Source organism: Podarcis vaucheri (assembly GCF_965113315.1).
Source record: "Podarcis vaucheri genome assembly, chromosome: 7".
NCBI lineage: Eukaryota > Metazoa > Chordata > Lepidosauria > Squamata > Lacertidae > Podarcis > Podarcis vaucheri.
The window spans coordinates 64,587,721-64,600,714 of NC_138765.1; the positions used below are offsets into that span (position 1 = coordinate 64,587,721).

At 42.3% G+C, this 12,994-nt stretch overlaps 1 protein-coding gene across 1 annotated transcript in view; it reads right to left on the minus strand.

Annotated features, from left to right (window-relative positions):
• Positions 1–12,994, minus strand: part of TSHZ3 (teashirt zinc finger homeobox 3) — a 114,136-nt gene that overhangs the window by 5,889 nt on the left and 95,253 nt on the right. The gene's annotated exons all lie outside the window — the stretch shown is intronic.

Below are 12,994 nucleotides of genomic sequence, written 5' to 3' on the forward strand. Positions count from 1 at the left end.
TTATATATCAGCAGCTGGCATATTTCACTCAAAGAACCACATTTATTTATTAAAATTAAACAGTTAAAATTTAGTGTTTCTTCCAAGCAAGAGGAAAGGGGGGGGGAGAGAAATCTGCTCTTCGAACATAATTTGCCACCTTATTCTTCTCAAGGGGCAACAGCTTGAAATTAAAACTAAATTTGAAATTAATGAAGCACATTCTGGAGGTGGCATTCATTTCTAAAGTAATAAATTACTTGTATCAACCTCAGAGACAGCAGTTCCTGTCTGTCAATTAATATGTCTTATGCTTCTCCTACCCCTAATGTATTTCTTAACAGACAGATTCACAATTTAAATTAAGCCAGATTTTTTTTTTTTACTCATTACATTTTTGAGAACCAATCTTTAATAAAACATAAAAACATCAATAAAGGAAAAAATCTCACAAACAACAACAACAAAAGTGCCTCAATTACAAGAAAATTAAAAGCTCATATTTGCATGTTGGGGCTGCTTAGAAAGGCAGGGATTACATTAAGAGTGAGGGCTTAACCGCAGAAGGCATTTTGAGCCCAGAAGCAGCAACACGTTCAAACCTTTTTACATCTTCATTTTGCTCTGGGTTTTGGAGTTCTGAATTTCTTGATACTTTTTCCGGAACGTAAACCATGAACCATTAGAGCCCTCCATGCTCCCAGTTTCTTAATTTCTAAATTTTGTACAAATTGCCACACCTCCTTATTTTTGGGATTTCATTTTTATTATTGTAAGCTGTTTTTATCCCCCCCCCCAAATAAATAAATAATGCTGTTGATTTGTTAGCAAAACAAAAAGTGCAAAGAAAATTTATGGTTCACATTTTTGATTCTTTGTTTTCTTTCTTTTTAGGTTATGTTTGTTGCTTTTTTGGTTTAAACCGTTTTTCATATTGTGTTTCAATGCCTTGGGACCTTAGGGTGAAGGACAAGTAATAAATTATTATTATGATTGTTAATTATAGTAAGTATTAGGTACTTACTAGGTAAGTAATAGGAAGTACAAGAGTAGTCAACAATCAGTAATAAGGGCTTCCTGGAAGACTTGAAGTCCTGAGTTTCTTTTTTCTTCTTAAATAGGAATTAATTTTGGATAGGGAAAAGCTAGGAGGGGACATCAGGTGAATCAATGTGGAAATATTACCCTAACAGAGATCCAACATCTCTCTTACTTGTGCTACAAATGTCCAATTACTATTGCAAAGACTTCTTGACATGAAGCAAGAACAAGGAGAATGACAGCAGAAGTGAGATTGGGAGAATTTGTATGCTGCCCTTATTCTTCCAGAATAAATATATACAAGATCTTCCAGTGGACATTACAAATGTCAAAGTGTTTGCTCTTTAGACTACTTTGTCAATATTTACTCGCCATAAGCTACAGGGGTACCCAACAGAGATCCTGCACTGCACTGTGTTTTCTTTCAACGATAAGAAATGGTGGTCTGAGGTTGCACTAAGGTTTTCGGTGACTCAGGTGGCTATTTAAAATCATTAAATTTTCTTCTCTCATTCTACGAGAACTTGGGGTCATCTAAAGAAGCTGAATGCTGGGAGACTCAGGACAGGCAAAAGAAAGTACCGTATTTTTTGCTCTATAAGACTCACTTTTTCCCTCCTAAAAAGTAAGGGGAAATGTGTGTCCGTCTTATGGAGCGAATGCAGGCTGCGCAGCTATCCCAGAAGCCAGAACAGCAAGAGGGATTGCCGCTTTCACTGCGCAGCGATCCCTCTTGCTGTTCTGGCTTCTGAGATTCAGAATTTTTTCTTCTTCTTGTTTTCCTCCTCCAAAAACTAGGTCTTGTGGTCTGGTGCGTCTTATAGAGCGAAAAATACGGCACTTTCTCACACAGCGCAGAGTTGAAACTGTGGAACTTGCCCAGTGGTGGCCACCAATTTGGATGGCTTTAAAAGAGGATTAGAAAAATTCATGGAGGTGATGGTTATCAATGGCCACTAGCCATGACTGCAATGTTCTACCTCTGCTGTTGGAAGCAGAATGTCTCTGAATCCCAGTTGCAGGAAAAGGGCTGCTGTGCTTGGGCTTCCATTTGTGGGCATCTGGTTGGACACTGTGAGGACAGGAAGCAGTGCTAAATGAGCCACTGGCCTGATCCAGGAGGCGCTTCTTATGTCCTTATGTCCTGAAATCTCACCAGCATGGGTGTGGTGGCTGGGACTATTGGGAGTTGGAGTCCTACACCTTGGAAGGGCACCAGGTTGCGCAAGGCTGCCATAAGAGATCCCCAGTGGAACAGACCAACTGTCCAACTAGTTCAGCATCTTGTTCCAAAGTGATCAAAGAGGTACTTCTAGAAATCCCTAGAGAAGGGTTTGAAGGTAACACCTCTCCACTGTTGTTGCCTATCCAAAACAGTTGTTACTCAGCCTCTTGATAGATCTGTTCCTCATTAATTTAGCCAGCTAGGACTGCCTTCCTGCCCTGCTGTTCTTCACAACCAGACAACACAACCAGGGAAAAGATATGCATTCAGATATCTTCAACTATTTTCAGACTCAAATCATAGCAAATGAGATGTGCTACTCTACATATGTGCAGGTAGTAGAATCAACTGATTCTGTAATTAGGAATCTACATGGAATCCCCATGTTGGAATTTGCAAGAGTATCAGAAGTGTATTGAATATTGTGTATGTATGTGTGTGCTTGGTTGGTTGGGTGGGTGCAGGGACACTTACCCCAAAGACTGATGGATTGATAGCAATGCTTATTACTCTGTTCACCAGAAACATCGGGAACATTAATTTTGAATGGGTTGATTTGATTCATGCTTTACAACTGCTGCTAACTCCTGGTTCTTTTGTATGAAGTCTTTCTGAAGCCAGCAGAAATGTGAGTAAGTCACATTAACTGCTTCACTGCCCTGAACCCCACCACTCTAAGAATCCTTCATAGCCTTCTTCAGAAATGGTATACAAACACCTAGTCCCACACTTGATGTTGCTGTCCCCATCTCCCCCTGCTTATCCCATCACCCCCTCAGTCTTCCACATGTTGAGCAGAAGTTCTGTATTCAGCTAAACATGTGTGGTCTCCTCCTTGGGAACTTCTACCCAACACATGGAGGTCGGTGTGTGTGTGTGGAGTTGGCAGGGAGTGGCATGCAACATATCCCTCCTTCTCGTTGTCTCAAAAGTCTCTTCACCAAACACTCCTTTGTCCCCTTACAATATGGCTTCCATCCTTCACACTCCCTAAATCTGCCAACATTATATTGACTGGTATCATTGTTGTTGTTATTGTTAATTACCCACCCTTCACTCTATGGTCTCAGGGTGGGCAACAATAACAACAACAACAACAACAACATACTACCCTTCTATACAAGCCCACCTCTCCAAGTGAGCTTCTTGATATTTATGGCAGGATTCAGGCACAAAAACCGTTTATTTTCATGTCCAGATCTGAGTCAGTTCTCAAACCATGGTTTGTTGGGGGTTAAAAAGTCAGCCTGAAGCCACCTTTCAAATCACAGTTTGCACTAATTGCGATTTGAAAGATCATTGACAAACCACACTACTATGATTGGGGCAGCACCCTCAGACTCAATTCATATTTTTCCATCAGGCTGCTTCAGCAGGAAAGATGAGTAGAAGGCCTTGTTCCAACAGGTCTGCCAAAAGACCAGCTCCATCAAGTAACTCCTACCCTAAATTGTTTCTATGCCAGTTGGTCATTATAAAAGCTACTATTTAAGAACTGGTACTTGAGTTTGCTCCCCCCCCCTTGTCTCCTTGTCTCCTTTCCCTTGTGTGTCATTTTTACATATATTGTAAGCTTGCCTGCTTGTTTTACCTGATTGTACATAAACCACTGGGAGCCATTTTGGCTGAAGAGCAGGGTACAAACACTTTAAGTAATAATGGCAGCAAAAACACCACCACAACTGCCATTAGACTCATCCAGCAAAGCCACCTGCCAGAATTGAAGGGAGCTGTAGTCCAACAACATCTGGAGGGCTCCAGGCTGAGTGAGGGCCAGTATTCATTTCCAAGAGTCTGCATCATGGAGAGTCGGGTGAACCTGAGAAGCTCTTTTCACAAATCCATATGCAAATCCATATTTGGATATGTGTTTAAATGCATATTTTATCACAAAATATTTTAATGTGTATTATATCTCAATGTATGCATTTCTGAATATATTTTAGCCTAAGATAGCCTACAGTTTTACATATTCCAGTACATTTTCAGTCGATAATGGCACTGCGAAATTCAGAGAAGTGTTAGAGCTTTAGACTGTAATCTGCATACTAGTCCAGGAACTGAAAATTCTCCATCCTCCTCTCCAGGTCAAGTTGCTTCTCCTTTTCAAACATTGCAAAAATAAGGCCCTTCCTCTTCCCTGTCCTCTTGGCAATACATTAGAATAGAAAGAATAGAATAGAATAGAATAGAATAGAATAGAATAGAATAGAATAGAATAGAATAGAATAGGTTCATGCTCTCCTATCTTCTTCTCTCTTCCACTGCCCCATCTTAATTCTCACCTCTCTCCAGACCTTTCTGATGACAAAAAACACTCCTCTCATAGCCCAGGGCATGCCCATCATTAAAATTGCCTTCCTGCCTGCTCCCAGAACTGCCACAAATTTCTCACCCTTCCCTTTGGAGCCCTCTGTGGCCTTGTTCCCTGCCACCTTCAGACTTAGAACTCATATTACCTCTTCTTCCAGCTGCACAACAGTCAACCATCTAAAGGTCTCTCTTTTCCTTTCTAATGGAAGCTACAACAGAATTGTGAGGCTGCACCAACTCTTCCTTTCAAACTTCTCCTCAAAGCTCACTTTTGGCACAAACCCTTAACCCCAATGCCCTCACTGCATCTATGCTCCATCTCGTGAAAAGGAGATGACTACCTGAAGCACGAAGATGACTACCTGAAGCACAGGTTATGGCATAAGTAGTTGGGATGTGAAAAATGTGCCTCCACACCCTCTCAAAGGTGGGAGCAGCATTGTATACATTTGAGTTCTTCAGCGGACCGGATCTTCAGTTGTCGCTTGGACTAAAAAAAACATCATCCCTAGCCAGCTCAGCCAATTGTCAAGGATGCTGGAAATTGTAATCCAACAATCTCTGGGATCCCAAGGCTGAAAATAACTGGTCTACAATGACTAGCAGTGGCTCCCCAGGATTTTACATGAACCCTACCTGGAGAGGTAGGGGACTGAATCTGGGAACTTTTGCAAGCAGACCCTCTGAGCTGCAGCCATGCCTTGGGCGTATTTAACAAGCCAGATCCCATGATTCCTGATTGGTACTGCAAGTCAAATGTGTTAATGCTATGCGTTCAAATAAGACAATTACACAGATGAGGATGCAATGGGAGCGATAACAGAAAACGTGTTTTCTTCTATTACAGTAGTTACCAAACACAGAACTCTGCAAATTTATGTTATGCATCTAATTTCCCTTTCGATCCCTTCCATCTTTGTTTTGATGTATTCAAGAGAAGGAGTCCAAATTCTTATGCCTGAAGCCACCCAGGTTGAGAAAGTTTAGAGCCTGTTCTTCCTGTCTCTCACACATATCACTCGGTAACACATCACTTGATAGCTAATCACTGGAAAACTTGGAGCTGAATGTGTAAGCCGCCTCAAATGAAAAGTGTGTGGTATGAAGTGACACAAGTTGATTCAACTGTTCATTTTAGGGTGCTTGATTTGTAACTGCAAATAATCGGTTGTAGTTTCTGACCTCTTTAAAAACACAATTCTATTTGAATGCAGATTTGACAGGGCACGGGGGTTGTTTGTGATGAGGAATGTACACCTATCGTCTTATTTTATTTTTGCATAATCTAGGTCAGTGTTTTTCAACCTTTTTTGGGCAAAGGCACACTTGTTTCATGAAAAAAATCACGAGGCACACCACCATTAGAAAATGTTAAAAAAATTAACTCTGTGCCTATATTGACTATATATAAAGTAATTCTCTTGAATAGGAATCAAATAAACACAAAGAAAGTATTTTATAATTACTTTATTATGAAGTAGTAAGTAAACAGAAATATGAAAAATTATAAAATACTTTATTTAGTGCGCAACCTGGGCCTGTTTGGCTGAACACAAAGCTGATATTCTGGGTGGAATCAAACGTTGCGGACCGTTCTCTGCTCAGCGGGGATCGATCCGCTGATCCCCGCTGAGCCGGCGGATGACAGCTCCGTCTCCGCGGAGCCGCACTGTGTGCGGAGAGGGAGATGTCAGAGCCCCGCTGCTCTCCATGGGGAATCGGATGAGAGCGGACCGCCTGTCCGCTCTCATCCGATCCCATCCGATCTGATCCCCACCCAGGACGGATAGAAAATAGGGTGGACACAGTCCGGCGCCCGCCTAGTGGGCGAAAATTTGACTTTTTTATTTTTTAAAAATCTTTCGAATTTTTCAATTTTTCCCACGGCACACCAGGCAACATCTCGCGGCACACTAGTGTGCCGCGGAACAGTGGTTGAAAAACACTGATCTAGGTCACATCCAAACCGTTCATTTAAAGCACTATTATACAATTGTTAACAGTCATGGGGTATCGTGGGAACTGTAGTTTAAGGGGGCTCACACCCCAAGCTACTATTCTTGGCAGCCTTAACAAGCAGCAGTTCCTAGGATTCTCCATAACTGTTCAGCCTGGCTCCAGGCACCACTGGGGGCGGGTTGCCCACTGGGGGTGGCATCTCCCTTGCCCTCTCACAAGATCTTGTAGGGTGGCATCGTTTTGTGGGATCTCGTGAGGAGAAGGAAGGCCTTCAAAGGCTTCACTCACATGCACTTGGGGCCATGTTGCCCCTGGTGACCTTCCCACCCCACCCTCTTTCAATATTAGTATTTCACTGAGCTACTTGGGTCGCTAGTTGACAGGGCCAGAAATGATTTTTTCTCCCAACCTTAACTGCCCTCTTGACTGGTTTTCCCCCTACCATTCCCTCAATGATTTCAGGCTTACTCTTGCTAGGTGATGGTTAGACTTCTGTATATTGGTGGAGATGTCATGAGGCAGGATCAAAATAGTGAAGGAAGCCCCCCGGTGGCAAAGGGAGAGATTGGCCATGGCATGCCCTAGGCTCAGTTTAGGGCCCCTGCATGGCTGGAATCTCTCACCCTGGTCACCCAGTGAGATGCTAGGCACCTGGCTCAGGTGGTTGAGGTGCTTCTCAACCCTGAAAGAGGTTGAGGTGTTTCCTAACCCTGACAGAAGACCATTCTGACAGCAAGGGTTGGTGGAATGTAGAGCGATACCACTACCCTTCTGCCATGCCAACCCCACTTTCTGCTGTAGTCAATCACGATTTAGTCTGATTCTTACACAACTCTATGTACTGTCCTGCATATTTCACTGTTATCACAGGGCCACAAATTGCCACCTCCATGGGCAAAAGTAACTTTCTAAGTCCTGGAACTATGCACATTTTGCCTTATTGCCCCTAAACTAGGTTGTTGCCTTCAGATACAGTGGAGAACTCTGTCTGCAGCTGCCAGTTCATCCAGCTTCCGTAAATGAAATTGGAAAAGGGAAGCCATCTTTGCCTTTCACTTCAGGCAGTGTATCTCCTCAGGCTGGTCCTGTTGGTTAGAGGACTTCTTTCTCTGAAGCCAAACTCTGAATACACCACTATTCAAGTTAGTACAATATGCTCAGATTTCTTTCTGTGCGTGAAAGAGAGAAGCAGAGAAACACAGCAGAGAAACCGAGGCACACTACATGAATTTGTATGACAACATTTGTATAAGATCATCAACCCAAGTCTCTCACTCTCTGGTGAGTTCAGCTGGTACACATACTAACAGTAATGAACTACCTGTTCTGGAATCCTTCTGGGCCAAAGATTGTTCTTCTGGTTTTAGAAGTAGGGTCAAAAGAGGCAGTAAAAAGGTTGTTAATGGTGGATATGTAAGAATAATTACCTCTTCCCCTAAAAAAAGAAGGTTGAGTGCACATCTTTTGGGATTCCATGTTTATAAAACCTGGCTTTTGAGGGGTTGAGATAGGTTAACATGCAAGTTTGGGAATTCTGACAAAGGTTGCTATCATCATAGTTGCTTTCTATCTTCCACTCTTTGGGGCCAATAAAGCAGCAATTGAAATGCCATGTAAATTCTACCATCATATGAACACAATCATGACCCTATTTATTACTATTTCACATTTCCAGAACAAAGCCAAAACATTGGAATCCTTCCCTCAACTTCATAGAAATGTGTACATGTGTCATGCGCGCAGTCGCCTGGAAAAGTTTCCAGACTATGTGGATTTTTGCAAAGCCCAAACAAGCAATTCCTTATTGATTTAGTGACTGAAACCTTGGACACACACTGCTTAGATTTGGAATCAAATTGAGGATTCTGCACAGTGCCATCAATTTGCACTCACTACCAAGATCTGGCCCAGTAGAGAGTCTGTGCTCTGGGCTGTATATGCTAAATGATTAGAGTGGGAAGAATGAGGCTATGAATCACACCTTTTTCATTTCAGGAAGAATATTTGGCTAGGTTTTCAGGGGGCCTCTGTCTCTGGAAAATATGGCACATTAAAAACTACCACTGCACAAAACTTCATTTTTATATGTTAGCTGTGCTCTATAGGGATATCAGACTATAGCTTCTAAACTTCTTCTAAGCTGAGAGGAAAGCAGGAACAGGGGAAAATAAAAAATTACTGAGAAAGAAATATTCAGCCTTCTTCCATTCCTCCCTTATCCTGCACTATCAGGACCAGTCCTACCATTAGGCAGAATGAGGAAGCTGCATAGAAATGTCATGGAAATTGTTACCAAAGGTTCCATCTGCGCTAACCATTTTAAACAGTAACATAACACTTTAAAGAGTCACAGGTTCCTTCAAGGAGTCCTGGGACCTGCAGACTATTTAAGGTGCTGAGAGTTGTTAAGAGGCCCCTATCAATATCTCTTCCCAGAGTACTCTGGGAATTATATCTCTGGGAGGCAACTAGGAGTCTCCTAACAACTCTCAGTGCCATAAGCAAACTGTGCATCTCAGGATTCATGACTGTTTAAAGTGGTATGATACTGTTTTAAATTTATAGTGCAGATGGGGCCTAATTTATTGTTGTATTTTTAGTTCCAGTGGGAGGCAGTTGTGGGATTTTTCTATCTCAGGTGCCATCATAACTGTCTCAGCCTTGAGTACATTGACTCAGGGACTGGGCACCATCTGCTACTGTGGCTCAAGGAGCAAAACATTCTGGGCTGGCCCCATTTGCTGATGCCAAGTTGAGCCCATCACAATCCAAGACAAACTTGGGCAGGCTGGTAGGGAAATGATTGAGTCAGAATGATATACAGTAAGTCCGCAACTTACGTGGGTGCTAGGTTCTGAGGATCGTACCTAAAGCCAAAATTGGGTATAGTCAAAACACATTGGGTTCAATGGTGGGTGGTATTGCCAAAGTCATTTTTCTGGAACCCTGCCCCACTTTTTATTTTTTAAATTCTGCCACACGTGTAAAGCTGAATGCACACAAGTTAAATGTGTGTAAGTTGCAGGCTTACTGTGAACACCAAATCTATCTAACCTACTAAGCTGAAAACAGATTATCAAGATGCTTCACAAATGATAAGGTAGGAAGGAATTGCTAGTATTTTTTTGTGCCGAGGGAAGGCAAAAATTAATAAATAATTGCATGCTTCTTGGGGGTCAAAGTACTAGGGATTCCAATACCAGTTGCTGGAAACTACAGGAGGGGAGAGTGCCCTGATGTTCAGGTTTCCCTTGGGACATCTGGTTGGCCACTGTGAGCACAGAATGCCAGACTAGATGGACCACTGATATGATCCAGAGGGCTGTTCTTATGTTCCAGTGATTTCACTCCCCCTCTATAGCACTGATTTGTCCCACCTAATACAGTGGTACCTCAGGTTAAGTACTTAATTTGTTCCGGAGGTCCGTTCTTAACCTGAAACTGTTCGTAACCTGAAGCACCACTTCAGCTAATGGGGCCTCCTGCTGCTGCCACTCCACCGGAGCATGATTTCTGTTCTCATCCTGAAGCAAAGTTCTTAACCCGAGGTAATATTTCTGGGTTAGCGGAGTGTGTAACCTGAAGCGTATGTAACCCTAGGTACCACTGTAAATATTTTTGATAAACCTAAACAACACCAAGCTTTTCAGTGAGTACCATTTCCACATACAGAATAAGCATTTCTTAGAATTGGAATATTTCTGGGGGTTTTTTTGTTTTTTTGATAAAAGATCAGTGACAGGTAGTTCTTCACCCCCCCCCAAAGGTATGCTTCAGAGACCCACCCATCAGATGCACCCCACTCGGGCTACCCAAAATTCCTCCTGGTGCAAGTTTTTCAGTAAGCAGGAGGAAGAGTAGAAAAATGCGTCACCAAATCTGTCTTCTGAACTGATTCCAGAAATACCAAATGTCATCACTTCCATTTCATGCCTGTCTTTGGGTGGCATGTTTTAATCACTCTGGAAAATGCCAGTCCACTGAAAGAAGCGGATATAAGGCCAACAGCCAACCTTAGGATGTAAGCAGACCCACGAATCAGGGCACTCAATATGCCTTTAATTATTACGATTCTTCACAAGATGTTCAGAAGAAACTTTAGTTTCTTCCATCCAGATCAGAAAGGGACATTCAGACCATTTTGCTTCTAGACTGTCTCACCACTGTCATGTTTGGAATGGCAGAACTGAGATGTGAAAGGCAAGCAGCAAAATGACTCTTTAAACGTCTCAGGACTCTTGCTTCTAAATGAAATTCACGTTCTGTCCACCATCACCCTACTCCGGCCCAGCCAATTGCTCCACAATTTCTGCTCATTTATCGTATTTGAAAATCTAAATGAGGCAAACTGGATGTCCACTTGTTGCAATTGACATTAGGGAGGCAGGCACCTTTTCATTATACTGGCAAAACGATTTTCTAAAGACACATACAGCAAGTTATCACACATCAAAAATGATGAAGAACTACTGGTAGTTCCACAGATAAAAAGCCAATTAGTCAGGGGACGATATGAACTCAGGAACTGGACATGCCAGTTGTATGACAAAACAATGCAATTGTTGTTGTTGTTATCCCTTCTCTTCATCCAAAGGTCCCAGAGTGGGTTACAACATTGAAACACAATATTAAAAACAGTTTTAAACAACAAGAGGTACAGCATTCACAGAAAGCTGTACAATGAAGGTGCTGTGGGAAGGGAGTTCTACAGCACAGAGGCTACCACAGAGAAGGCCTTCTCCTAAGCCACTACCCATGAGGCTCTAAGGGTGGAATAATTACGAAGAGGGCCCCCTCAGCCAATCCCAGTGCCTGAGAAGGTCTGTAGGGAAGGTGGCAGTCTTTCAGGAATTCAGGATCATTTACTTTAATTTGTGTCTAAACCAGAATAGGAAGAGGGACGACCATACCTCCCAAGAGATAGAAGCTGTGTACATACCAACCTGTTTTCAGTGCAAAAATGAAGTTTTTCTAAATCTGGAATTGTTCATGCTCATCCTCAACATGCTGCTTTCAATCTAGATTGAATCTTCCTATGTTCAGCTTCACTGAATGTTATGAGAGTGTGAGAAAGATTACCCGCTTTCTCCATGCCATGTGTAATTTTATAAATCATTCGTACATAATGTATATTTTGTTCTGTGGTTGAAATGACCATGATGGACAATACAGCAACAATAAACAAAATATTATTATTAATTTTATATACTTCTATCCAGTCCCCTATTACTTGCCTGACTCTAAGGTGAAAAGTCACCCTATGCCCTTGATTATTTTGGTTCCCCCTTTCTGAACCTTTTCCCAACTTAATACCTTATTTGAGGTGAGGCAACCAGGTTTTTAAAGACAACCAGGAACGTGATGAAGATGTTGTTTCCATCATGCCAACCACAGCTACCTCTATTTAAAATAAAATAAAAGGTGTCCTCAGCACAATATGTGAAGAGAACACTTTACAGTTCCAGTTGTGAGCTTCAATGTCACAGAAGAAAAAGGCACTTGTCCAATGCCTTTCCCTTGCAAACACCCTCATCATGACCTGTGTTAATGAAGTTAATTGAATTTAAGATCAATAATGGTTAATTATTGCGATTTGACATTCTGAGATAAATGGCTTTAAGACGGAGAAATGTGTATGTGTGTGTGTGTGTGTATGAATGTTCACCAAAAGAAGGTTGAATGCATTAGAGTCTTAAGAGGGATCACGCAAGCCTCCCATTGATCCCTGGGACAATCTGATCGACTTAATCCCCTGATGAATGTGGGCTTTTTCACAGCTACAAGTAAATGTTCTACAAGACTACTCTAACCCTTGTCACTGACCAAATCTATACGAGCCGGAAATCCATTGAGATAGATTAAAGAGGGGCTGAGGATACAAGAGTGATGCTTCAAATAAAGGAGAAAGTTTATCATATTGACTATTTACGCGAAGTATAGAGTACACCATTATGAATCACAGAGGCTGGATTTTAGAGTAGTCTGATTACGCTGCATGGTGATGAAAAAGGTAGCATAGGCTCTAATGTCCTTAAAAATAAAATCCATGTCCATTTCACATGGTACCACCTCTTTTCCTGTCTTCAGATCCCACCTCCAAACACACCTGTTCCATGTGACCATTGGCCCATCAGTGTAACACAGGGAACTAACTGCCTTAGACTGACTCAGACCAATGGTCTATCAGGCTCAGTACTGTCTACACGGACTGGCAGCAGTTCTCCAAGGTTTCGGACAGGAGTCTCTCCCAGTCCTACCAGGAGATGGCAGGGATTGAACCTGGGACCTTCTGAATGCAAAGCAGGTGCTCTACCACTGAGCTACTCATTCTTGACTGCAGCCAGTCTTTAAGAAAATGGCACTGGAGTTGCCAGGTCCTTCCCTCCCTACTTTGTTCTCTTCTTCCTCCTGTTGCTGTTAAGCTACTTGGGGCCAGGGCCCTGTCTATATTTGCCCACATAGCTTCAAAAGCTGACC